The sequence below is a fragment of the Cherax quadricarinatus genome, chromosome 30 (genome assembly GCF_038502225.1).
Source record: "Cherax quadricarinatus isolate ZL_2023a chromosome 30, ASM3850222v1, whole genome shotgun sequence".
Taxonomy (NCBI): Eukaryota; Metazoa; Arthropoda; class Malacostraca; order Decapoda; family Parastacidae; genus Cherax; species Cherax quadricarinatus.
The window spans coordinates 13658038-13683037 of NC_091321.1; the positions used below are offsets into that span (position 1 = coordinate 13658038).

At 39.1% G+C, this 25000-nt stretch overlaps 1 protein-coding gene across 2 annotated transcripts in view; it reads right to left on the reverse strand.

The window, feature by feature from the left end:
- LOC128692652 (uncharacterized) overlaps positions 1-25000 on the reverse strand; it is a 140351-nt gene that overhangs the window by 74871 nt on the left and 40480 nt on the right. Inside the window, exon 1 of one of the 2 annotated variants that reach the window (XM_070089923.1) lies at positions 3592-3730. The exons of the other annotated variant lie outside the window; for it this stretch is intronic. The gene's annotated coding sequence lies outside the window, so the exon portion shown is untranslated. Of the gene's footprint in view, positions 1-3591; positions 3731-25000 lie in introns of those variants that run through there. 2 annotated transcript variants of the gene reach the window in all.

The following is a 25000-nucleotide window of genomic DNA, read 5'->3' on the forward strand; positions in this document are numbered from 1 at the left end:
AAGTCATGAAAGAGAGAGCAGCAGAGGAGAACCTTGATATTGTTGCTCTCACGGAGACAAAACCTCAGGAATGATAACAAATGAAACATTCTCAGAGGTCTGAAAAATAGAGGAGGAGGAGGAGGAGGAGGAGTGGGAGTAACAATGATGATAAGAAACCAGTGGAGACTTGAACGAAGTAATTAGAACACAGAGGATCTCGGGGATTATGCAGTAGGCACTTTAAAGTCCAGAGACACTAGAATAACAGTGGCAGTGATACATATTTCACCACTGAGCAACAGGAGACGAGGGGGCATGACTTTAAACATCTGCACATGACTTCAAAGTCCTGTACATGACTTCAAACTCCATTTATATGCTTTCACACTCCTTTACAATGTTTCAGACTCTTTTACATGGTTTCCAAGTCCATTTAAATAGCATATAACCCCCTTTACATGGCTTTAAACTCTTTAATTCCTTACAAGGATCACAAGAAGATATTACAAAACCCAAGAAACTAGGAACTAATTAAACCATTCGACTTCATGTCAAGAGGCGAGTCCAGGAGCTGGAGCTCCACTACACAAGCTACACACTACATACAGGGTAACTACATATTGTTGTGTTTGGGTGAAGAGAGACTGTCAGCGAGGAGTGTTTATAAGGTGTGTGTGTGTGTGTGTGTGTGTGTGTGTGTGTGTGTGTGTGTGTGTGTGTGTGTGTGTGTGTGTGTGTGTGTGTGTGTGTGTGTGTGTGTGTGTGTGTGTGTGTGTGTGTGTGTGTGTGTGTGTGTGTGTGTGTGTGTGTGTGTGTGTGTGTGTGTGTGTGTGTGTGTGTGGGTGGATAAATGCTAGGCGCTCTACAGACGATCGCGTGAGACACAGACACACCTAGCATATGTGTCTACACGAACTACCACAATCACCACCTCCACAACCACCATCACCAGTACCACCCACCAATACTTCTCGAACCAAAACTACCACCACTAGTACTACAACCACCAACACTACAACCACCAACACTATCATGACCATTACCAGTACATCTTTCACCACCACCACCACAACCACAGTCATGACTATCACCACCACCACTACCATCACCACTTTCACCAATAATTTACAAATCTCTGTATAATATGCACCAATCTTATGTTATAAATTTATTATTATATAATAAAAAAATTATAATTACAGACACAAATAACCCTCACATAGGGGACAGTGGCTTATAACAACGTTACGGACACACTTGAAACATTGACAAGTCACACTAACATACGAAGGTGATGGAGTCAGTATATATACGTAGGAGAGGAGGACAAGGACGGGACAAACAGAGAAAGACAGAAAGAAGTAGAACAGTAGAGATAATGTTGTGTTTATCTACATGTAACTACCTACATTTTTTCGAACACAGGTTAAATATTCCCAGTGGTTTTTGGGACACTGTTTCCATCTGACACCAATGTAGTCATCTACCATTGCATTTAAAAAGAATATTTTTCCATTGTACCTTCTACACAGTTTTTTATTTAGTTATTTTTTTTTTGTTAGTGTGTCCTTGCTGGCATAATAATAATAATAATAATAATAATAATAATAATAATAATAATAATAATAATAACAATAATAATGTTATCGTTTTTTTCATTAAGTTTATTTAGGTACAGGTATATATAACTAGAGTTACACAAATTATCATACATAGTAACGTACGTGTACATTACCTAACCTAACTACGTAGTGCATTACATTACGTAATGTGTGATTCACTCGCCTAACTTACACATTCATCTCTTCAAAAGTTTTTACTCAACTTGAGTTTACAGCTTACACGCTGAGCTGACCTGGAGGTTTGAGGACGGTGGATCGAGTCACCTCCATTATTCATTGTAACGTTTACCGCTAACTGCTGCAGTTTTCTGAGAGATAATATATATCACATTTTTGTAATAATAAACTGCTACAGATGAATCATGTAGCCTGTGGACTACACGAGGGCTATTAAGGCTACGTGTCACAGGTTAACCACCAGTCAAGGATACTCTAATCCCTAGAGTATCCTTGACTGGTGTGTACTGCAGTAGACTCTCAGTAAATAACTAAACATAAGAACATAATTAAGAAGGAACACTGCAGCAGGCCTACTGGCCTATGCAAGGCAGGTTCAGTTCTCACACCGGCTTAAGCCAATGCCTTGACCTAGTCAGGTCAGTCACGTCACTTAAGGGAGGAGCACGGCATCCGACCTAGTAGCACAAGCTAGTCGGGTCCAACTCACACCCACCTACACTCTAAAGCCAGTGCCAGATCAGCCGGGCTGTGGTTCGTATGTTGGACTACGTGCGGCCAGCAGTAACAGCCTCGTTGATCAGGCCCTGATCCACCGGGAGGTCTGGTCATGGACCGGGCAGCGGGGGCGTTGATCCCCGGAATGCCCTCCAGGTAGACTCCATGTACTTCTCAATAATAACTAACATGGAAGTACAACCCAGGAGTACGTGGGTTGCTCTTTTCAATGTACACAAATCCAGAGTAGTGGAGTAGTGGTGTTATCAGCACAGTGTGTGACGTACACACTGCGTACACATCTCTGATACAGCAGACTGGCGAAAATAATCTCGGGGCTCTAAGTTTTAATGATAATCTAGAATGGAAAGCTTCTTAAAATTCAGCCTGAACGAATGGTGTGTGTGTGTGTGTGTGTGTGTGTGTGTGTGTGTGTGTGTGTGTGTGTGTGTGTGTGTGTGTGTGTGTGTGTGTGTGTGTGTGTGTGTGTGTGTGTGTGTGTGTGCGTCGCTCTCCGCCACGCACACCGACAGTCGACCTAACATGACCAATGATGGATTGCTGTGAATTTTCTTGTTTATATAATTCTCCACAAAACATTATTTCTTACAATATCCTCACTTGGCAGCAGAACAGCCGGCTCCTCCAGTCCTCCTCCTCCTCCTCCATCCGGCAAAACGTAAACAATAAACAAGATTTACACATCTCCCCCCTAGATGAACCTCTCTTACGATATGTAAACAAACAAATATAGCTTTTATGTACGTCACCAACTCTTCCCCGTCTCAGCTAATCATAGAATAATAATAATAATAATAATAATAATAATAATAATAATAATAATAATAATAATAATAATAATAATAATAATAATTATAATAATATAATAATAATTTTTTTGGGAACTCGTAGTAATGGTGTAATAAGATAAATGGTGATAATAGCAATGGGTATCGTACCGTACAGTAGGTACGGTACGGAGTGAGGCTACGGCTTTGGAACGCACTTAAGAAAAATGCTTGGAAACAAAGCCTGGATTGTTAGAAGTAGTTACCCAGAATTAGGATCTGTTATTAGCTAATGCTAACAAGGCAGTTAAGGGGTCTTAGTTGGCCCTGATAATGTGACTGTAGCAGGCAGAGAGAATGAGAGTTGGAGAGAGAGAGAGAGAGAGAGAGAGAGAGAGAGAGAGAGAGAGAGAGAGAGAGAGAGAGAGAGAGAGAGAGAGAGAGAGAGAGAGAGAGAGAGAGAGACAGACAGGCAGACAGACAGAGACAGAGACAGAGACAGAGAGAGAGAGTGCATAATTTACCCAGAGTGCGTGTCGATGTGTTGCTTGCCGCTGTACTTCCTGCAGTGGAGTGCGCTCTGCGAGTGGACCTCAGAGAATCTCTAAGAGTGCACGTAAGAGTTCACGCGATGGAGACAGAATGAAGGTGCACGCGAGGAGAGTGCAGACGCCTGTGCCAGCCCCACACTCGGCGTGCAACGTGCAGATGCAGAGTGCACGATACCTTGCCACCTCTGCAATGAGGCGGGGTGCATTAAGGGGAGTAGGTAGTGCGCTGAATGCAACAGATAGACCGAGGATGTTCCCCTTGCTAAAATAGACTATTCTATTAATAAGATAGACTGCGTCTATTCCTTCACTCAGATTTCAATTTCTTCACTCGGACTTTTGTTCATCTGCTCAGGTAGACAGTCCTCTATCCTTTCACTCAAATAGATAGGCTTCTTTGCTTTTACTCAGATAGATTTCTAATCCCTCACGAAGACTCGGACTAAAGATTATTAGCGAGTGTGTATTGTGTATTCATGTGTGTGTGTGTGTGTGTGTGTGTGTGTGTGTGTGTGTGTGTGAGAGAGAGAGAGAGAGAGAGTAATCCACTGGGCAAGTGATTACACCAGGAGGTAACGAGTCCCGTTGATTGCAACTCTGACAACAGAGAATCTGCCACCTGGAGTTGCTGTTAAAATCTCGACCTCTTTACTGATGATTTCTGAACTCGCCAACAATATTAGTAGAAATTCTTTTGACTATCGGTAAATCAACTTTGAATTAAGAGCAGACGAGGGTTCGAACACCATCCTCAGACGGATACAATATACTTCTCCCTGAAGACGTGTTTTCAGCCTCCTACAACCTGGCATATCTATCCAAGAAAATGGGATTTACGTTGAACTTATCGTTGATTAATACTGTATGCTGCTCTCTCACGCTCACTTTCACTCACACACTCTCTCTCTCTCACTCATACTCTCACCCTCTCACTCACTCTCACACGCACGTACACTAGCCTGAGTAGTGCAGAAGTTATTCTCTCACGGTATAGTAAGGCGGCGGAGCTGTCACAAACACTGGGCCAGAAACCATCACTTCTGAATTATACTTATGAAATATATCTTAAATTTGTGTACTATCACCTATTTGTGGTTGTAGGGGTCGAGTCGCAGCTCTAGTGAGAGAGAGAAAGAGAGAGTGAGAGAGAGATTGAAGGTGATATACGAAGTGTGTGTACAATTTATGTGAGACGTGGGGGTATGTGGAAAGTAGAGGGCAAGCTGTGGGCGTCGGTATACCAAATATGGGCTGGGCCATTTGAGGTGTGGGTGGCACATATGAAGTGTGGGTGGCACATATGAAGTGTGGGTGGCACATATGAAGTGTGGGTGGCACATATGAAGTGTGGGTGGCACATATGAAGTGGGGGTGGCACATATGAAGTGTGGGTGGCACATATGAAGTGTGAGTGGCACATATCTACGCAGTGCCACACGCGCCCATCCTGGCATTAACCGAACATTCTCCCCCCCTCTCTCCCCCCCAAAAAAATCCATCTCCATATCGGAAAATTTTTAATAGCTAAATAACTGATATAGTATAATCTATATTAAAAAAAACCATCAGTAAAGGTGCCCAAATTTGTCTAATATCACAGCATCTACAGAAAGTTTATAATTTGTAGCAATATTATCTTGGTTTTGATACTTTAATTTAATTTTTCTTACTAAAACACTAGATAATATTGAATATTATTTCCAGTTTATGTGGCTTCTAAATTTTTTTTTCAAAATAGTGGCTATTTTTTTTTTCTTAGAGACCGACTTTTGTGGTTGACGAGAGACGCCATTGTTCTTGATCTTATTTTGTTTTCTAGATGTTTGCTTTATAGAGAGAGAGAGAGAGAGAGAGAGAGAGAGAGAGAGAGGGAGAGAGAGAGAGAGAGAGAGAGAGAGAGAGAGAGAGAGGGAGAGAGCGGGGGGGCAAGTGTTCCACAAGGAAGCGTGCTGGGTCCATTGTTATGGAATGTCTACTTCAACGACCTTCTTCATCTCATCCCAGAATCACATGCATATGCAGACGACTGTACACTGACATTCACTTATCCAAGAGAAGAAATGCCAGCTGCTCTAAGCTACATCAATCACCAGCTGAGAGCTATATCAGCTTGGGGAAATAGATGGCAAGTAACATTTGCACCTGAGAAAACGCAAATGATGATCGTCTCTAGGCACCATGATGGTAATGCTGGTGCAGTAGTAAGGATGAATGGGAGGATGTTGGCACCTGGAGAAGAAGTTGATATCCTTGGGGTGAAATTTGACTCCAAACTAACCATGAAGAACCACGTTGTAAATCTTGCAAAGAAGGCAGCCAGGAAGCTTACAGCACTTCGCCGTATCTCCCATCTGCTTGACAGTAGGGGTTGCAAGATCCTGTAAGAGGCACAAGTACGCTCACACCTTGAGTATGCTCCACTTTCTTGGTTTGCCTGCCCCCCCTCTCATCTGCGACTGCTTGACAGAGTAGAGAACAGAGCAAGACGTCTCATCTCTCGCCTGGACCCATCCTGGATAGATCTGTCATTTCAGCAGAGCCTTCAACATAGGAGGGATGTGGGTGGCCTTACTGTTATGTACAAGGCCAATATTGTCAAAATACCACACTTGGATCCACTTCGAGGACAGCGTGAAACAAGCTTTTATGCCACAAGACGGGCAGAAAGCAGCAACTTCACTCTGGCTGTACCCTTCTCCAGAACATCACTCCATCTGAGATCATACATACCCAGGATGACTCGAGTATGGAACACATTCGTTCAGCATAATGATGTCAACGAGATAAAGTCAGTTGATCAAATGAAAATGCTGGCCCACAGATGGCTCCAACTTCATCCTGTTCCCTACTTGTATGTCTCATAACAATAAAAATGCTTTCAAATGAGCTGATGTAGGTAACAGCTCTTAGCTTGCCAATAAAGTTAGGAATCCTTAACCTGTAAATAGCTGTCAATAAAGCTAGGGATCCTTAACCTTGTCAAACCCTGTGTAAAAAAAAAAAAAAAAAAGAGAGAGGGAGGGAGAGAGAGAGAGAGAGAGAGAGAGAGAGAGAGAGAGAGAGAGAGAGAGAGAGAGAGAGAGAGAGAGAGAGAGAGAGAGAGAGAGAGAGAGAGAGAGAGAGAGAGAGAGAGAGAGAGAGAGATAGAGAGAGAATAAAGTCAATTTTAAGTTCATGCACACTGAGAGATACCTTTCACGAGACACAAGCTGTATATACACATCTCTAGTTGTATATATACTGAGAGAGCCATACCATTCGGTGTATATTCTGTGTATACAAACTGAGAAAGACACACACACACACACACACACACACACACACACACACACACACACACACACACACACACACACACACACACACACACACACACACACACACACACACACACACACACACACACACACACTATATGCTCTGCCTGTCTCAATTTGCGACAACATTTAAGATTTCATTAACAATCGCGTTTTCTGTTGCCTAAAATTAGCTCTGACTGATATTCCAGCGAGGAAATATGACATGATGTTATGCTAATTTGATAATCCCGCACAACTGCCGTCTATTTTGGGAATAGGGCAATTATATACAGATTCCTGTTACCTGAATTAAATGGGAAAGCGAGAGAGAGAGAAAGAGAGAGAGAGATAAACACACTGAATAGAGAGGGATATGTGACAGATACCGGGTATATAAATTTTGCGACAGGTCAGACACAGACACGCAGACATAGAATATAACCAGACAGGCAGAAAGCGGACATATAGAAGGGAACTGGGCGACAGAAAGTCAATAAGACATCCGTCTCCTCAAATTCCTTGACAGGAACAGGAACAGCCTTAGATTGTTACTTGGAAAACGGCAAATGTACTTTATACCCGTAACCGGGAGACGGGTGGAGGTCGTCAATTACACACCGGTGCCACTGCTGTCAGTCACTGCCAACACAATTGAGACATCAGCCTTACAAGAACTGGCAGTGATGGGCAGTATGAGACAAGCAGAGTCAGTTCTAGAACTGACTCTTGAGGTTCTTCTCACTATGGCACCGGATTACGCATGAACCTCTCAAAATAAGCAAAATATCTGTGGAAATATTTGCGGTGTTTAAAACCCTCGTAGGTATTTCGTTTTGCGTACGTTGAACAGCACTGTAGTGCCTTGTTGCTCGTTAATACTGATATGTGGATTGAGTCAGACAAGTGCGTTAGTCTAATGTTTGTTCTTGTTCGTGAATGTAATGAGCACTATAACCAAGTCTACATTTGAAGCCCCTCTACTCTGACGGATAATGACTGTAGTCAGAACTGAAGCTGCCTCTAGTGCATGACAGATCATTGCAATTAGCCGATAATTCTCCCAGTAACCTCCCTTAACAAAATATAGCAGCTACAACATACAATAAAGCTAGAGTTACACAAGAGCTCCTAGAGTTACACAATACAGCTCCTAGAGTTACACAATAGAGCTCCTAGAGTTACACAATAGAGCTCCTAGACTTACACAATAGAGCACCTAGATTTACACAATAGAGCACCTAGATTTACACAATAGAGAACCTAGAGTTACACAATAGAGCATCTAGAGTTACACAATAGAACGCCTACAGTTATATAACAGAGCCAAAGGTTCATAATAACGTGCCTAAATTTACACAACGTAAAAATGTTGAGTCCTGACGCAGACGCACATATGATGAACGTCTCTCTTGGCTTCTGAGAAACCCAATTAGAGAAGTATTAAGATCCTGTGTTCGTCTTTCGTTCCGTCACATGCAACACTTCTTTTTATAAGTCGTATAGAAGCAAGACTTATTACGTCTTGTGATCAGCTGTTGGCACAGCTTCCCGCTGACAGATCTCATTCTTGGGAACCCAACCCGTGTAGCCGAGTGTTACCGGAGGACCATCTTGATTCAGCCAGCATAGGTCGTAGGTCTAACTTCGTAAAATATAAGCCAGCATAGGTCGTAGGCCTAACTTCGTAAAATATAAACCAGTATAGGTCGTAGGCCTAACTTTGTAAAATATAAGCCAGCATAGGTCGTAGGCCTAACTTCGTAAAATATAAACCAGTATAGGTCGTAGGCCTAACTTTGTAAAATATAAGCCAGCAAAGGTCGTAGGCCTAACTTTGCAAAATATAAACCAGTATAGGTCGTAGGCCTAACTTTGTAAAATATAAGCCAGCATAGGTCGTAGGCCTAACTTTGTAAAATATAAGCCAGCATAGGTCGTAGGCCTAACTTTGTAAAATATAAACCAGCATAGGACGTAGGCCTAACTTTGTAAAATATAAGCCAGCATAGGTCGTAGGCCTAACTTTGTAAAATATAAGCCAGCATAGGACGTAGGCCTAACTTTGTAAAATATAAACCAGCATAGGACGTAGGCCTAACTTCGTAAAATATAAACCAGCATAGGTCGTAGGCCTAACTTTGTAAAATATAAACCAGCATAGGTCGTAGGCCTAACTTTGTAAAATATAAGCCATCATAGGTCGTAGGCCTAACTTTGTAAAATATAAACCAGCATAGGTCGTAGGCCTAACTTTGTAAAATATAAACCAGCATAGGTCGTAGGCCTAACTTTGCAAAATATAAACCAGCATGGGTCGTAGGCCTAACTTTGTAAAATATAAGCCAGCATAGGTCGTAGGCCTAACTTTGTAAAATATAAACCAGCATAGGTCGTAGGCCTAACTTTGTAAAATATAAACCAGCATAGGTCGTAGGCCTAACTTTGTAAAATATAAACCAGCATAGGTCGTAGGCCTAACTTTGTAAAATATAAACCAGCATAGGTCGTAGGCCTAACTTCGTAAAACATAAACCAGCATAGGTCGTAGGCCTAACTTTGTAAAATATAAACCAGCATAGGTTGTAGGCCTAACTTTGTAAAATATAAGCCAGCATAGGTCGTAGGCCTAACTTTGTAAAATATAAGCCAGCATAGGACGTAGGCCTAACTTTGTAAAATATAAACCAGCATAGGTCGTAGGTCTAACTTTGTAAAATATAAGCCAGCATAGGTCGTAGGCCTAACTTTGTAAAATATAAACCAGCATAGGACGTAGGCCTAACTTTGTAAAATATAAGCCAGCATATGTCGTAGGCCTAACTTCGTAAAATGTCACGCAGAATGTGGCGTATCGAATTTTCTTGATGAAAGTTGAGTTCTGAGTGTGCATCCACAAGTACTTTATTATTATTTACTTATTGAGGAGATGAGTTAGTTATCAAACTTGACATTTAATGACTAACTTTATTGCTCTATTAAAAAGTTATTTAAAATGTGTTGGAAGTCATATAGCGACCAAATGTAACTTATAAATATTATATATATATATATATATATATATATATATATATATATATATATATATATATATATATATATATATATATATATATATATATATATATATATATATATATATATATATATATGTATGTATATATATATATATGTATATACTTTGGGGTCCTATATCATATACGGTCATATATCAGATAAGCAGATTTTTTCTCTCAGACTCCCAAGAGTTTCTCATGATGCCCAGAAGTTGTCTGAGATATTCAGTGGTCAATAAGTTATTTTCTAGTTATGTAGAATATTTCCAAGACACATAGAATATTTCCAAGACACATAGAATATTTCCAAGACACATAGAATATTTCCAAGACACATAGAATATTTCCAAGACACATAGAATATTTCCAAGACACATAGAATATTTCCAAGACACATAGAATATTTCCAAGACACATAGAATATTTCCAAGACACATAGAATATTTCCAAGACACATAGAATATTTCCAAGACACATAGAATATTTCCAAGACACATAGAATATTTCCAAGACACATAGAATATTTCCAAGACACATAGAATATTTCCAAGACACATAGAATATTTCCAAGACACATAGAATATTTCCAAGACACATAGAATACTTCCAAGACACATATAATACTTCAAAGACACATAGAATATTTCCAAGACATATAGAATACTTCCAAGACACATATAATATTTCCAAGACACATAGAATACTTCCAAGACACATAAAATATTTCCAAGACACATAGAATATTTCAAAGACACATAGAATATTTCCAAGACACATTGAATATTTCCAAGACACATAGAATACTTCCAAGACACATAGAATATTTCCAAGACACATAGAATACTTCCAAGACACATAAAATATTTCCAAGACACATAGAATATTTCCAAGACACATAGAATATTTCCAAGACACATTGAATATTTCCAAGACACATAGAATACTTCCAAGACACATAGAATACTTCCAAGACACATAGAATATTTCCAAGATACATAGAATATTTCCAAGACACATTGAATATTTCCAAGACACATAGAATACTTCCAAGACACATAGAATACTTCCAAGACACATAGAATATTTCCAAGACACATAGAATACTTCCAAGACACATAGAATACTTCCAAGACACATAGAATATTTCCAAGACACATTGAATATTTCCAAGACACATAGAATACTTCCAGGACACATATAATATTTCCAAGACACATAGAATACTTTCAAGACACATAGAATACTTCCAAGACACATAGAATATTTCCAAGACACATAGAATATTTCCAAGACACATAGAATACTTCCAAGACACATAGAATATTTCCAAGACACATAGAATATTTCCAAGACACATTGAATATTTCCAAGACACATAGAATATTCCAAGACACATAGAATACTTCCAAGACACATAGAATATTTCCAATACACATAGAATATTTCCAAGACACATTGAATATTTCCAATACACATAGAATATTTCCAAGACACATTGAATATTTCCAAGACACATAGAATATTTCCAAGACACATAGAATACTTCCAAGACACATAGAATACTTCCAAGACACATAGAATACTTCCAAGACACATAGAATATTTCCAAGACACATAGAATATTTCCAAGACACATAGAATATTTCCAAGACACATAGAATATTTCCAAGACACATAGAATACTTCCAAGACACATAGAATATTTCCAAGACACATAGAATATTTCCAAGACACATAGAATATTTCCAAGACACATAGAATATTTCCAAGACACATAGAATATTTCCAAGACACATAGAATATTTCCAAGACACATAGAATACTTCCAAGACACATAGAATACTTCCAAGACACATAGAATATTTCCAAGACACATAGAATATTTCCAAGACACATAGAATATTTCCAAGACACATAGAATACTTCCAAGACACATAGAATATTTCCAAGACACATAGAATATTTCCAAGACACATTCCAAGACACATAGAATATTTCCAAGACACATAGAATATTTCCAAGACACATAGAATATTTCCAAGACACATCGAATATTTCCAAGACACATAGAATATTTCCAAGACACATAGAATACTTTAGAATACTTCCAAGACACATAGAATACTTCCAAGACACATAGAATACAAGACACATAGAATACTTCCAAGACACATAGAATACTTCCAAGACACATAGAATATTTCCAAGACACATAGAATACTTCCAAGACACATAGAATATTTCCAAGACACATAGAATATTTCCAAGACACATAGAATACTTCCAAGACACATAGAATACTTCCAAGACACATAGAATATTTCCAAGACACATAGAATACTTCCAAGACACATAGAATACTTCCAAGACACATAGAATATTTCCAAGACACATAGAATATTTCCAAGACACATAGAATACTTCCAAGACACATAGAATACTTCCAAGACACATAGAATACTTCCAAGACACATAGAATATTTCCAAGACACATAGAATATTTCCAAGACACATAGAATATTTCCAAGACACATAGAATACTTCCAAGACACATAGAATACTTCCAAGACACATAGAATACTTCCAAGACACATAGAATAGAATATTTCCAAGACACATAGAATATTTCCAAGACACATAGAATATTTCCAAGACACATAGAATACTTCCAAGACACATAGAATATTTCCAAGACACATAGAATACTTCCAAGACACATAGAATATTTCCAAGACACATAGAATATTTCCAAGACACATAGAATACTTCCAAGACACATAGAATATTTCCAAGACACATAGAATACTTCCAAGACACATAGAATATTTCCAAGACACATAGAATACTTCCAAGACACATAGAATACTTCCAAGACACATAGAATATTTCCAAGACACATAGAATATTTCCAAGACACATAGAATATTTCCAAGACACATAGAATACTTCCAAGACACATAGAATACTTCCAAGACACATAGAATATTTCCAAGACACATAGAATATTTCCAAGACACATAGAATATTTCCAAGACACATAGAATATTTCCAAGACACATAGAATATTTCCAAGACACATAGAATATTTCCAAGACACATAGAATATTTCCAAGACACATAGAATACTTCCAAGACACATAGAATATTTCCAAGACACATAGAATATTTCCAAGACACATAGAATACTTCCAAGACACATAGAATATTTCCAAGACACATAGAATATTTCCAAGACACATAGAATATTTCCAAGACACATAGAATATTTCCAAGACACATAGAATACTTCCAAGACACATAGAATACTTCCAAGACACATAGAATACTTCCAAGACACATAGAATACTTCCAAGACACATAGAATATTTCCAAGACACATAGAATATTTCCAAGACACATAGAATACTTCCAAGACACATAGAATATTTCCAAGACACATAGAATATTTCCAAGACACATAGAATATTTCCAAGACACATAGAATACTTCCAAGACACATAGAATATTTCCAAGACACATAGAATATTTCCAAGACACATAGAATATTTCCAAGACACATAGAATATTTCCAAGACACATAGAATACTTCCAAGACACATTGAATATTTCCAAGACACATAGAATACTTCCAAGACACATTGAATATTTCCAAGACACATAGAATACTTCCAAGACACATAGAATACTTCCAAGACACATAGAATATTTCCAAGACACATAGAATATTTCCAAGACACATAGAATACTTCCAAGACACATAGAATATTTCCAAGACACATAGAATACTTCCAAGACACATAGAATACTTCCAAGACACATTGAATATTTCCAAGACACATAGAATATTTCCAAGACACGCAGAATACTTCCAAGACACATAGAATATTTCCAAGACACATAGAATATTTCCAAGACACATAGAATATTTCCAAGACACATAGAATACTTCCAAGACACATAGAATATTTCCAAGACACATAGAATATTTCCAAGACACATAGAATATTTCCAAGACACATAGAATACTTCCAAGACACATAGAATATTTCCAAGACACATAGAATATTTCCAAGACACATAGAATACTTCCAAGACACATAGAATACTTCCAAGACACATAGAATACTTCCAAGACACATAGAATACTTCCAAGACACATAGAATACTTCCAAGACACATAGAATATTTCCAAGACACATAGAATACTTCCAAGACACATAGAATACTTCCAAGACACATAGAATACTTCCAAGACACATAGAATACTTCCAAGACACATAGAATATTTCCAAGACACATAGAATATTTCCAAGACACATAGAATACTTCCAAGACACATAGAATACTTCCAAGACACATAGAATACTTCCAAGACACATAGAATACTTCCAAGACACATAGAATACTTCCAAGACACATAGAATACTTCCAAGACACGCAGAATACTTCCAAGACACGCAGAATACTTCCAAGACACGCAGAATACTTCCAAGACACGCAGAATACTTCCAAGACACGCAGAATACTTCCAAGACACGCAGAATACTTCCAAGACACGCAGAATACTTCCAAGACACGCAGAATACTTCCAAGACACGCAGAATACTTCCAAGACACGCAGAATACTTCCAAGACACGCAGAATACTTCCAAGACACGCAGAATACTTCCAAGACACGCAGAATACTTCCAAGACACGCAGAATACTTCCAAGACACGCAGAATACTTCCAAGACACGCAGAATACTTCCAAGACACGCAGAATACTTCCAAGACACGCAGAATACTTCCAAGACACGCAGAATACTTCCAAGACACATAGAATACTTCCAAGACACGCAGAATACTTCCAAGACACGCAGAATACTTCCAAGACACGCAGAATACTTCCAAGACACGCAGAATACTTCCAAGACACGCAGAATACTTCCAAGACACGCAGAATACTTCCAAGACACGCAGAATACTTCCAAGACACGCAGAATACTTCCAAGACACGCAGAATACTTCCAAGACACGCAGAATACTTCCAAGACACGCAGAATACTTCCAAGACACGCAGAATACTTCCAAGACACGCAGAATACTTCCAAGACACGCAGAATACTTCCAAGACACGCAGAATACTTCCAAGACACGCAGAATACTTCCAAGACACGCAGAATACTTCCAAGACACGCAGAATACTTCCAAGACACGCAGAATACTTCCAAGACACGCAGAATACTTCCAAGACACGCAGAATACTTCCAAGACACGCAGAATACTTCCAAGACACGCAGAATACTTCCAAGACACGCAGAATACTTCCAAGACACGCAGAATACTTCCAAGACACGCAGAATACTTCCAAGACACGCAGAATACTTCCAAGACACGCAGAATACTTCCAAGACACGCAGAATACTTCCAAGACACGCAGAATACTTCCAAGACACATAGAATACTTCCAAGACACGCAGAATACTTCCAAGACACATAGAATACTTCCAAGACACATAGAATACTTCCAAGACACGCAGAATACTTCCAAGACACATAGAATACTTCCAAGACACGCAGAATACTTCCAAGACACGCAGAATACTTCCAAGACACATAGAATACTTCCAAGACACATAGAATACTTCCAAGACACGCAGAATACTTCCAAGACACATAGAATACTTCCAAGACACGCAGAATACTTCCAAGACACATAGAATACTTCCAAGACACGCAGAATACTTCCAAGACACATAGAATACTTCCAAGACACGCAGAATACTTCCAAGACACGCAGAATACTTCCAAGACACATAGAATACTTCCAAGACACGCAGAATACTTCCAAGACACATAGAATACTTCCAAGACACGCAGAATACTTCCAAGACACGCAGAATACTTCCAAGACACATAGAATACTTCCAAGACACATAGAATACTTCCAAGACACATAGAATACTTCCAAGACACATAGAATACTTCCAAGACACGCAGAATACTTTACTTCCAAGACACATAGAATACTTCCAAGACACGCAGAATACTTCCAAGACACATAGAATACTTCCAAGACACGCAGAATACTTCCAAGAATACTTCCAAGACACATAGAATACTTCCAAGACACATAGAATACTTCCAAGACACATAGAATACTTCCAAGACACATAGAATACTTCCAAGACACATAGAATACTTCCAAGACACGCAGAATACTTCCAAGACACGCAGAATACTTCCAAGACACATAGAATACTTCCAAGACACATAGAATAAGACACATTCCAAGACACATAGAATACTTCCAAGACACATAGAATACTTCCAAGACACATAGAATACTTCCAAGACACATAGAATACCAAGACACGCAGAATACTTCCAAGACACGCAGAATACTTCCAAGACACGCAGAATACCAAGACACATAGAATACTTCCAAGACACATAGAATATTTCCAAGACACATAGAATACTTCCAAGACACATAGAATACTTCCAAGACACGCAGAATACTTCCAAGACACGCATACTTCCAAGACACATATACTTCCAAGACACGCAGAATAGAATATTTCCAAGACACGCAGAATACTTCCAAGACACATAGAATACTTCCAAGACACGCAGAATACTTCCAAGACACATAGAATACTTCCAAGACACATAGAATATTTCCAAGACACGCAGAATACTTCCAAGACACATAGAATACTTCCAAGACACGCAGAATACTTCCAAGACACATAGAATATTTCCAAGACACATAGAATATTTCCAAGACACGCAGAATACTTCCAAGACACATAGAATACTTCCAAGACACGCAGAATACTTCCAAGACACATAGAATACTTCCAAGACACATAGAATATTTCCAAGACACAAGACACATAGAATACTTCCAAGACACATAGAATACTTCCAAGACACATAGAATACTTCCAAGACACATAGAATACTTCCAAGACACATAGAATACTTCCAAGACACATAGAATATTTCCAAGACACATAGAATACTTTCCAAGACACATAGAATATTTCCAAGACACATAGAATACTTCCAAGACACATAGAATACTTCCAAGACACATAGAATACTTCCAAGACACATAGAATACTTCCAAGACACATAGAATATTTCCAAGACACATAGAATACTTCCAAGACACATAGAATACTTCCAAGACACATAGAATATTTCCAAGACACATAGAATACTTCCAAGACACGCACAATACTTCCAAGACACATAGAATATTTCCAAGACACATAGAATAGAATACTTCCAAGACACATAGAATATTTCCAAGACACATAGAATATTTCCAAGACACATAGAATACTTCCAAGACACATAGAATACTTCCAAGACACATAGAATACTTCCAAGACACATAGAATACTTCCAAGACACATAGAATACTTCCAAGACACATAGAATACTTCCAAGACACATAGAATACTTCCAAGACACATTGAATATTTCCAAGACACATAGAATACTTCCAAGACACGCAGAATACCAAGACACATAGAATATTTCCAAGACACATAGAATACTTCCAAGACACGCAGAATACTTCCAAGACACATAGAATATTTCCAAGACACATAGAATACTTCCAAGACACGCAGAATACTTCCAAGACACATAGAATATTTCCAAGACACATAGAATACTTCCAAGACACATAGAATATTTCCAAGACACATAGAATACTTCCAAGACACGCAGAATACTTCCAAGACACATAGAATATTTCCAAGACACATAGAATACTTCCAAGACACGCAGAATACTTCCAAGACACATAGAATACTTCCAAGACACATAGAATATTTCCAAGACACGCAGAATACTTCCAAGACACATAGAATACTTCCAAGACACATAGAATACTTCCAAGACACGCAGAATACTTCCAAGACACATAGAATACTTCCAAGACACATAGAATACTTCCAAGACACGCAGAATACCAAGACACATAGAATATTTCCAAGACACATAGAATACTTCCAAGACACGCAGAATACTTCCAAGACACATAGAATATTTCCAAGACACATAGAATACTTCCAAGACACATAGAATACTTCCAAGACACATAGAATACTTCCAAGACACATAGAATATTTCCAAGACACATAGAATACTTCCAAGACACATAGAATACTTCCAAGACACATAGAATATTTCCAAGACACATAGAATACTTCCAAGACACATAGAATATTTCCAAGACACATAGAATATTTCCAAGACACATAGAATAGAATATTTCCAAGACACATAGAATACTTCCAAGACACATAGAATACTTCCAAGACACATAGAATACTTCCAAGACACATAGAATATTTCCAAGACACATAGAATATTTCCAAGACACATAGAATATTTCCAAGACACATAGAATATTTCCAAGACACATTACCAAGACACATAGAATATTTCCAAGACACATAGAATACTTCCAAGACACATAGAATACTTCCAAGACACATAGAATATTTCCAAGACACATAGAATACTTCCAAGACACATAGAATATTTCCAAGACACATAGAATATTTCCAAGACACATAGAATACTTCCAAGACACGCAGAATACTTCCAAGACACATAGAATATTTCCAAGACACATAGAATACTTCCAAGACACATAGAATATTTCCAAGACACATAGAATATTTCCAAGACACATAGAATATTTCCAAGACACATAGAATATTTCCAAGACACATAGAATACTTCCAAGACACATAGAATACTTCCAAGACACATAGAATACTTCCAAGACACATAGAATATTTCCAAGACACATAGAATACTTCCAAGACACATAGAATACTTCCAAGACACATAGAATATTTCCAAGACACATAGAATACTTCCAAGACACATAGAATATTTCCAAGACACATAGAATACTTCCAAGACACGCAGAATACTTCCAAGACACATAGAATATTTCCAAGACACATAGAATACTTCCAAGACACGCAGAATACTTCCAAGACACATAGAATATTTCCAAGACACATAGAATACTTCCAAGACACGCAGAATACTTCCAAGACACATAGAATATTTCCAAGACACATAGAATACTTCCAAGACACATAGAATACTTCCAAGACACATAGAATACTTCCAAGACACATAGAATACTTCCAAGACACATAGAATATTTCCAAGACACATAGAATATTTCCAAGACACATAGAATATTTCCAAGACACATAGAATATTTCCAAGACACATAGAATATTTCCAAGACACATAGAATACTTCCAAGACACATAGAATATTTCCAAGACACATAGAATACTTCCAAGACACGCAGAATACTTCCAAGACACATAGAATATTTCCAAGACACATAGAATACTTCCAAGACACGCAGAATACTTCCAAGACACATAGAATATTTCCAAGACACATAGAATACTTCCAAGACACGCAGAATACTTCCAAGACACATAGAATACTTCCAAGACACATAGAATATTTCCAAGACACGCAGAATACTTCCAAGACACGCAGAATACTTCCAAGACACGCAGAATACTTCCAAGACACATAGAATACTTCCAAGACACGCAGAATACTTCCAAGACACATAGAATACTTCCAAGACACGCAGAATACTTCCAAGACACATAGAATACTTCCAAGACACATAGAATATTTCCAAGACACGCAGAATAGAATACTTCCAAGACACATAGAATACTTCCAAGACACATAGAATACTTCCAAGACACATAGAATAGAATATTCCAAGACACATAGAATACTTCCAAGACACTTAGAATACTTCCAAGACACATAGAATACTTCCAAGACACATAGAATACTTCCAAGACACGCAGAATACTTCCAAGACACATAGAATACTTCCAAGACACGCAGAATACTTCCAAGACACATAGAATACTTCCAAGACACGCAGAATACTTCCAAGACACATAGAATACTTCCAAGACACATAGAATATTTCCAAGACACATAGAATACTTCCAAGACACGCAGAATACTTCCAAGACACATAGAATACTTCCAAGACACGCAGAATACTTCCAAGACACATAGAATACTTCCAAGACACGCAGAATACTTCCAAGACACATAGAATACTTCCAAGACACGCAGAATACTTCCAAGACACATAGAATATTTCCAAGACACATAGAATACTTCCAAGACACATAGAATATTTCCAAGACACATAGAATACTTCCAAGACACGCAGAATACTTCCAAGACACATAGAATATTTCCAAGACACATAGAATACTTCCAAGACACATAGAATACTTCCAAGACACATAGAATACTTCCAAGACACATAGAATACTTCCAAGACACATAGAATACTTCCAAGACACATAGAATACTTCCAAGACACATAGAATACTTCCAAGACACATAGAATATTTCCAAGACACATAGAATATTTCCAAGACACATAGAATACTTCCAAGACACATAGAATACTTCCAAGACACATAGAATACTTCCAAGACACATTGAATATTTCCAAGACACATAGAATACTTCCAAGACACGTAGAATATTTCGAAGACACATAGAATATTTCCAAGACACATAGAATACTTCCAAGACACATAGAATATTTCCAAGACACATAGAATACTTCCAAGACACATAGAATACTTCCAAGACACATAGAATACTTCCAAGACACATAGAATACTTCCAAGACACATAGAATATTTCCAAGACACATAGAATACTTCCAAGACACATAGAATACTTCCAAGACACATAGAATACTTCCAAGACACATAGAATATTTCCAAGACACATAGAATACTTCCAAGACACATAGAATATTTCCAAGACACATAGAATATTTCCAAGACACGTAGAATATTTCCAAGACACGTAGAATATAGAATATTTCCAAGACACATAGAATATTTCCAAGACACATAGAATATTTCCAAGACACATAGAATATTTCCAAGACACATAGAATACTTCCAAGACACATAGAATATTTCCAAGACACATAGAATACTTCCAAGACACATAGAATATTTCCAAGACACATAGAATATTTCCAAGACACGCAGAATACTTCCAAGACACATAGAATATTTCCGATACACATAGAATATTTCCAAGACACATAGAATACTTCCAAGACACATAGAATATTTCCAAGACACATAGAATATTTTCAAGACACATAGAATACTTCCAAGACACATAGAATATTTCCAAGACACATAGAATATTTGCAAGACACGCAGAATACTTCCAAGACACATAGAATACTTCCAAGACACATAGAATATTTCCAAGACACATAGAATACTTCCAAGACACATAGAATACTTCCAAGACACATAGAATATTTCCAAGACACATAGAATACTTCCAAGACACATAGAATACTTCCAAGACACATAGAATACTTCCAAGACACATAGAATATTTCCAAGACACATAGAATACTTCCAAGACACATTGAATATTTCCAAGACACATAGAATATTTCCAAGACACGTAGAATATTTCCAAGACACGTAGAATATTTCCAAGACACATAGAATACTTCCAAGACACATAGAATATTTCCAAGACACATAGAATATTTCCAAGACACATAGAATACTTCCAAGACACATAGAATACTTCCAAGACACATAGAATATTTCCAAGACACATAGAATACTTCCAAGACACATTGAATATTTCCAAGACACATAGAATATTTCCAAGACACGCAGAATACTTCCAAGATTCCTGCCATATATTCACATCCTCCCAGAGAATACCTTCATGGGCAATGTTTTAAAATTACTGGTAATATTTCTACACTACGGGTAATTTTCTTCTCGTGTGAGGTAATATTTTATTGTCCTGGAAAATATTGTGCTGCTCGATGGTAATATTTTGGCGACGTGATTGGTAGTTTGGCGTTACAGTCATGTTTTCTCCGCTAGAGAAAGTTGTTGATGAGCGTGAAGTATGTTGTAGTGTACTCACCTAATTGTACTCACCTAATTGTGGTTGCAGGGGTCGAGACTCAGCTCCTGGCCCCGCCTCTTCACTGATCGCTACTGGATCCTCTCTCTCTCTGCTTCCTGAGCTTTGTCATACCTCTTCTTAAAACTATGTATGGTTCCTGCCTCCACTACTTCACTTGCTAGGCTATTCCACTTGCTGACAACTCTATGACTGAAGAAATACTTCCTAACGTCCCTGTGACTCGTCTGAGTCTTCAGCTTCCAGTTGTGACCCCTTGTCCCTGTGTCCCCTCTCTGGAACATCCTATCTCTGTCCACCTTGTCTATTCCCCGCAGTATCTTGTATGTCGTTATCATGTCTCCCCTGACCCTTCTGTCCTCCAGTGTCGTCAGTCCGATTTCCCTTAACCTTTCCTCGTACGACATTCCCTTGAGCTCTGGGACTAGCCTTGTTGCAAACCTTTGTACTTTCTCTAACTTCTTGACGTGCTTGACCAGGTGTGGGTTCCAGACTGGTGCTGCATACTCCAGTATGGGCCTAACATACACAGTGTACAGTGTCTTGAACGATTCCTTATTGAGGTATCGGAACGCTATTCTCAGGTTTGCCAGGCGCCCGTATGCTGCAGCGGTTATTTGGTTGATGTGTGCCTCCGGTGATGTACTCGGTGTTATGGTCACCCCAAGGTCTTTCTCCCTGAGTGAGGTCTGTAGTCTTTGTCCACCTAGCCTATATTCTGTCTGCGGTCTTCTTTGCCCCTCCCCAATCTTCATGACTTTGCATTTGGCTGGATTGAATTCGAGGAGCCAGTTACTGGACCACATGTCCAGCCTCTCCAGGTCTCTTTGCAGTCCTGCCTCATCCTCGTCCGATTTAATTCTTCTCATCAACTTCACGTCATCTGCGAACAGGGACACTTCAGAGTCTATTCCTTCCATCATGTCGTTCACATATATCAAAAATAGCACTGGTCCTAGAACTGACCCCTGTGGGACCCCGCTCGTAACAGGCGCCCACTGTGATACCTCTTCACGTACCATGACTCGTTGCTGCCTCCCTGTCAGGTATTCCCTTATCCATTGCAGTGCCCTTCCTTTTATGTGTGCCTGATCCTCCAGCTTCTGCACTAATCTCTTGTGGGGAACTGTGTCAAAGGCCTTCCTGCAGTCTAGGAAAACGCAATCTACCCAACCCTCTCTCTCGTGTCTTACTTCTGTTACCTTGTCATAAAACTCCAGGAGGTTTGTGATACAAGATTTGCCTTCCATGAACCCATGCTGGTTTTCATTTATAATCTTGTTCCTTTCCAGGTGTTCGACCACTCTCCTCCTGATAATCTTCTCCATGACTTTGCACACAATACATGTCAGAGACACAGGTCTGTAGTTTAGTGCCTCGTTTCTGTTTCCTTTCTTAAATATGGGGACTACATTAGCTGTCTTCCATTTCTCAGGTAGTTGCCCAGTTTCAAGGGATGTGTTGAAGATTGTGGTTAGAGGCACACACAGCATCTCTGCTCCTTCTCTAAGGACCCATGGGGAGATGTTGTCCGGTCCCATCGCCTTTGAGGTGTCAAGGTCACTTAAGAGCTTCTTCACCTCCTCCTCAGTTGTTCGTATGTCATCCAACACTTGTTGGTATATTGCCTCTTGATGTTCCCTTCTGTGCTGTCTTCCCACAGCCCTTCCTGTCTCTACTGTAAAAACTTCCTTAAATCTCCTGTTCAGCTCCTCACATACCTCCTGATCATTTCTTGTGAGTTCTCCACCTTCTGTCCTTAATCTGATCACCTGGTCTTTGACTGTTGTCTTCCTCCTGATGTGGCTATACAACAGTTTCGGGTCAGTCTTGATTCTCGATGCTATGTCATTTTCATACTGTCGCTGGGCCTCCCTCCTTACCTGTGCGTACTCATTCCTGGCTCTGCGACTGATCTCCCTATTTTCGTGTGTTCTCTGCCTTCTGTACTTTTTCCATTCTCTATTGCACTTTGTTTTTGCCTCCTTACACCGTCGGGTAAACCAGGGGCTTGTTCTGGTCTTCCCGTTGTTACTGTTGCCCTTGGGAATGAACCTTTCCACTGCCTCCTTGCATTTTGTTGCTACATATTCCATCATTTCATTTACTGGCTTTCCTGCCAGTTCTCTGTCCCACTGGACCTCCCGCATGAAGTTCTTCAACCCTATGTAGTCCCCTCTTTTATAGTCAGGCTTTTCCCATTCTACTCCTGTTATTCTCTCCACTTGCAGCTCTACTATGTATTCAAAGCACAGAACCACGTGGTCGCTAGCTCCTAGGGGACTCTCATACTTGATGTCCTCAATGTCTGAGCTGCCCAGGGTGAACACAAGGTCCAATCTTGCTGGTTCATCCTCCCCTCTCACTCTGGTAGTGTCCTTAACATGTTGGTGCATGAGGTTTTCCAGCACCACGTCCAACATCCTGGCTCTCCATGTTTCGGGACCCCCATGTGGCTCCAGGTTTTCCCAGTCAATCTCCCTGTGGTTGAAATCCCCCATAACCAGCAACTTTGCTCTGCTGGAGTGAGCTCTTCTTGCCACCTCAGCAAGTGTGTCCACCATTGCTCTGTTGCTCTCTTCATATTCCTCTCTTGGCCTCCTGCAGTTCTGTGGTGGATTATACATCACTGCAATGACCACTTTGTGTTCCCCAGACTGAAGTGTACCTGCTATGTAGTCTCTTTCTCCTGTCTCATCTATTCCTTCCATTTTCTCGAATTTCCATCTGTTTTTTACGAGCAGAGCAACCCCACCTCCCCCCCTACCCCTTCTATCTTTCCTCATGATCTGGTATCCTGGTGGGAAGATTGCATCTGTTATTGTCTCCATGAGTTTTGTTTCTGTAACTGCTATGATGTCTGGGGACTTCTCATTGATTCTTTCTTGCCATTCCTCATGTTTATTCGTTAATCCATCTGCATTTGTGTACCAAACCTTCAACTTCTGTTCTAATACTGTAACTGTGGTGCGGGGGGTGGAAACAGAGGGATCGGTGTGTGATGGTTGGTTTG